The following is a 5,353-nucleotide window of genomic DNA, read 5'->3' as shown; positions in this document are numbered from 1 at the left end:
AACAAAAACCATCGTCACAACCATCATCATCATCAATGATATCGAGACCATCATCATTAAGTTAGTATGTATTCATGAAAGAGCTGGATCTTTCGCTTTTTCTTAAAGGTGCAGAGGGACTCTGCAGATCGAATGGAGTTTGGAAGTTCATTCCACCACCGGGGGGCGACAGAGGAGAAGAGTCTAGTCAGAGACTTAGGACCCTGTTGTGAAGGTTGGATCAGACGCCTTTCATTGGCAGAGGGTAGTGGGCGGGAGGGAGTGTAGACCTGGATGAGAGAGTTAAAGTAAGGAGGAGCAGTTTTTGTCGCTGTTTTGTAAGCGAGCAGCAGAGTTTTAAATTTGATGTGAGCAGTAACTGGGAGCCAGTGTAAGAAGATGAACAGCGGAGTGACATGTGCTCTTTTAGGAAGGTTGAAGACCAGTCGTGCTGCTGCATTTTGTATAATTTGCAGGGGATTGATAGTGCATGTAGGAAGACCTGCCAGTAGAGAGTTGCAATAGTCGATGTGTGATATCACAAGAGCCTGTACCAGGAGCTGTGCAGCATGTTCTGACAGGTAAGGTCTGATCTTCCTGATGTTGTACAGGGCAAATCGACATGACCGGGCAATCGAGGCTACTTGAACCTTAAAAGTTAGCTGGTCATCAATCATGACACCCAGGTTTCCGGGCAGACGTTGTGGGCATGAGTTTGGTTGTTCCAAGCTGGATATTGATCTGTGGTTGCATAGAGGGACTGGCTGGGATGACATATTATCCCATATGCTCTTTTTGTAAACCGTCTCAAAATAACACTTGTTATGAATTGGCGCTATACAAATAATGAGTGATTGATTGATTGATTGATACTTGTGTTTTATCACCTGTTTTCACCTGTTTTGTTTGGACCATGTCATATTTAATTCTCTATATAATTCACAGTAGGTGTTTTTTTTTTTGTTTCACCCATTCCAGTATTAATCTATTTTTATTTTACATTTTGTAAACTTAAATAAAGACATGAGTTTACAGAGAGATGTCAGATTAAGGGGGCATCACAGGTACTGGCACCCCTAACAGATGGGGGGGTCAGTGTCTTGCTTTAGGGCACCAACACAGTGCTAAGGAAGACAACTGGCCCCTCTTTAGCAACCAGACTTGGTCTACACTGCTTCTTGAACTGGCAACACTCCGGTTCTCAACCCAGGTCCGTACAGACGGAGCTACAGCCCTTATTTTGACAGTCTGTGATTGGGTCCTCTCTCCTTGTATTAAAACCCAAAGTCGGTAATGAAGAGAAGATTCTACAGCACAGGTACCTATACCCTATAGATGGGGCCCAATTAAGAGGCTGCATTTGAAGACAGATTGTGTCACAGCTGCACAGAAGGCTGTCACATTTTGCTGGCTACTTAAAATGCAGCTGACTAATGATCCAACAAAGCCCAAGTTCTATTACGTGTCAGTAAGAACAAGCTGGTGGACTCTTCAGTACCTGAGTAATCCACTTTTAAATGTAAGCAATTGATTTCTATTCAATCAAACAGCAACCAATCCTAGGCCTGTATCTGCGTTTGTATTTCGTCCTGAACATGTCACGGTTTGGATGTCACAGCGACGAATGTGTATCCGTCTGAGGCCATCACACACGGGAGTATAAACATCCCCAATTCTGATGGAGCTCTTGCTCTTTATAGCCACTATCAAATAACAAAGACAGCAAAGGGTATAAGGGTGGGAACAGCTCGGGACCAGAGCGGTCTACACAGGCTACAAAGCTCTGGGTCCTTCCTACGATGCTACCCCTGAATTGAGACACAGCTAATGATGCTCTCTAAGAAGCATACTTGTGCTTCTAATAGCTTTGAATGGACCCCCTGCGTTTCAAGCGGAGATACGGTAAGCCTCGCAGTAGAAATTTCCTGGTTGATGATTTCAGACTTGACAGAGATCCGCCAGCTGAACCAGAGGCATTATATACACACATGGATGCATGGACTCTTTTAATAGGAGAGATAGTGAAAATAGTAAAAGTGCCACTTTCACAATAAAATACAATTGAAAAGTAAATAGATAAAATAAGCCTTGATTTTTTTTTCTCTGTGAGCACATGCCTGTGTGGGTTACAGAGCACGCAGTTCATACAGCAGGAACAGCCATCCCCACAAACAGCACAGAGCAGCAGTTTTCAAATCGAGCATGACAGCCCGCTGTGTGACAGTGTCGCCTCGCAGACATGGCCGAACACAAATCAACCAACATGCTGCTTTCTTTGATCCTTCCCTCAGCGCATTACCGTGAGCCTCTGTGTGCATATTAGCTGCTTTTCTCACCTGCCACGCCGTCACTTCCCATCCTCCGTCGCTGCGGCTTCTCCTCCGGTCGTTAATATTCTCGCTCTCCCTGCATAACTCGGGGGATCAATCACCGGTTGCCATGGCAACAAAACCACCACCCATGCAGGTGTATGTGTAAGTGGGACTCTTCCGGTGAGCGCGTGTCTGTGTGTTTATTAGAGATGTACCTGCTTCTCGGCATCAGTCAGCGCGGCGCAGGCCTCTGCTGGCGACGCCGCTCTCCTGCACTGCCCCCTGCACGCCGAGTGGCTCTGACAGCTGTCTGCTCGAGATGCTCTCACCTGACACACTTGGCTTCCTCTCGGTTCCGTGCAGAATAATGACCGAATTCAAAGGAGAGAAATACACACACACACACACACACACACACACACACACACACACACACACACACACACACACACACAGCGCTGTCAGGCTTGTTTTGTTTCTTTTCAGGTTGAGACACTTTCCTCATGAAGGCTATTTATTGAAATATCCCTAAAAGGTTTGAAAGGCCTTGAATAAAAGGAGCTTTGCTGTGGAGGATCTGTCGAAAAAAATATTTTACCCTCTGATAGCAGGGTTGGTTTTTTTTAAAGTTTAACTTCAGGTAGAACACTCAAACACAGAGCATGTTCTTCACTCAACAAGCTTCATTATTTAAGAGGCTACAGGCTCCAACATCACAAATAACAAACACAGTTTTCCTACAATAACATCTGAACATTGGAAACTTTTAATGATGCACACTAGCAGAAGGAAACTTACATGCAGGCTTTCCTCATTATTTCTGAGACATTTTGAGTTTAACCATTTTTGTTTAAAACCATCCAAAGTGGATATTTAACCCCAGTTGATACACGCCTTCCCATTACAGGTAAGAATGTATGATGATATTTAAAATAGAAGTGGGAAAACACAAGTTGTACAATATGTAACATTTTTACACTACAATATCTAAATCAATTACATTTTGGTTTAACATATGTTATATATTTTTGTTGAGTACTTACCTCTAACATTTCAAACTGTTACCAAAAGCCAGAGAAATCCTTGTTTATTGTTGCCATGGAAACACCGGATGTTACATCAAAGACCCCTGCATAAGAAAGCGTGAGCTGCTACTGAAAGCTGCCGTACTGTTGTTGTATGTGCTGCTGTGTTTAAAAACGTAAAATATACTCTGATACATTAGCTCGTCGGTAAACATATTCTCTTCCTCAGGTCTGTATCGCCTGTCCGTCGAGACTACGGTCAACTCAGAGTTCCTTTTCCATCGGGGGTGGAGTAGCGGAGAGAATCACTCCCATGATTACCCCGCCAGCCTCGATGTCATCTGTTGTTATTATTTTGATTGAGAGCCCCCTGGTGGCGGAATTTACATACTGAGGTTTGAGTCATAGATAAAAGATATATATATTCTGCCACAATCAATTCTGAAATGGCCACAATTAACACACATAAAAAGGAAGACTGAGACTCCACAGATTAGACCACATCATCACCAAATCACCAACACTAGATTAAAAATATACAAAAGGAGGTATATATGTAAATATACCTTTAACATATAATTGCATTCACAATAAGTTAGAGTTCTATTTTATACCTGAGCACACTATAGGCCTGTATGTTGTAAATACTGAAGGAGAAGGAGTCCCTGAAAAAAAAAGTTATTTTGACCCGAGGCCTTACCTTACATTCTTTGCTGTGGCTTATCGGCTTTGCGGCAAAGCTTCAAAATAGAAAGTTATTCTTTAACCTTATTTTTTGGCTTAAACCTGCAGGAAACCCCATCCCTCCACCTGTCTGACTGTCAATCACCCCTTTTGCTGTAGCTCCTCCTGTGAGGTGAAGGATTTAAAGTCGGTCGATAGTGGGAACTCTGCATGCACATTAACCTAACACAAGCCATTTTTAGGGTTATGGATCTTCTGGAAAGGAGCCACATCTGGCTGTCAGATTTTTAGGGGGATATGATTGATAGATTTTTGAACCAAGTAACCTCTATGATGAAAGAGTGAACGTCCACATGTGGAGCCCAAAGACTTGTTTCCTTAAAATGAATGAACCACAGGCTGATGGGAGCTAGAACTGTTAGCATTTCATCCCTTGGCCAAGAAATGTTGCCTATTGTCTGCGATCACACTTTCTTGGCTAATCCAATTGTGACGGATGGTTGTTTGCCAATAAGTCTGGTTATGCTCAAGGGTTTTGCCTCTGAAAATTTGTTTTTTATTTTGCTAATGTTTCAAAGTTTCTGATGGAATAATGTAAAAAAAAAAAAATCCTTCTTTCTAAACCTAACCGGGTACTTTTGGTGCCTAAATTAGTTCAAATAATGTTTTAGTTCTTGCAAAATTCTTACTTTTTGTGTTTGTTTTTGGTTTTGGCGCTGGAGCTACTTTGTTACTTTTAGGGAAATGATCATTATTTAGGCTAAAATAAAAGCTGGTTCTCACTTTTGCTTTCACAGGGGATACAGTGGTCGTGTTCAGGTTGGTCTCTTTTTTTTAGAGAGTCCATCAAAGACCGTCACCTGATGGCTTCTGTTGTCTGAACGGCTGTGTTGGAAGCCAATCCATGGCAGCTGCTGAAACGGAAATGCTGACTCTTTCAAACTTTCAGGCAATGTAACAACAGGCAAAGAGCCGGAGCTAAGGCGGGCTTGAAGCCTCCTGACAAACCGCTAAAACTCAGCCGATTTCAGTCAGATTGGTCATGTCCGTAATTATGCATATAACTTGTATCCATCATAAAAACCAAAGGTGAGTAATGAAAACATTCACTCCCTGTACAGTATGTGCCAATAAAGAAATTAAATAATCCAATTTTTTTTCTGCTGTCAGAGTGGACATAATGGGGTGTGTAAGAGTCTTTCCTTCACTTAACCCTAACCCCCCCAGTGGACACTTGATGAACTGCAGTTTGTTTCACTTCTACATTGGCTTCATCCTTAAGGATCTGGTTGCCGCTTGGAAATGAGAACAGTATTTTCCCCATCCTTGCTGTCTTTTTGATTCCTCCTTGAT

The sequence above is a fragment of the Labrus mixtus genome, chromosome 3 (genome assembly GCF_963584025.1).
Source record: "Labrus mixtus chromosome 3, fLabMix1.1, whole genome shotgun sequence".
Taxonomy (NCBI): Eukaryota; Metazoa; Chordata; class Actinopteri; order Labriformes; family Labridae; genus Labrus; species Labrus mixtus.
This window is presented reverse-complemented; position numbering follows the sequence as displayed.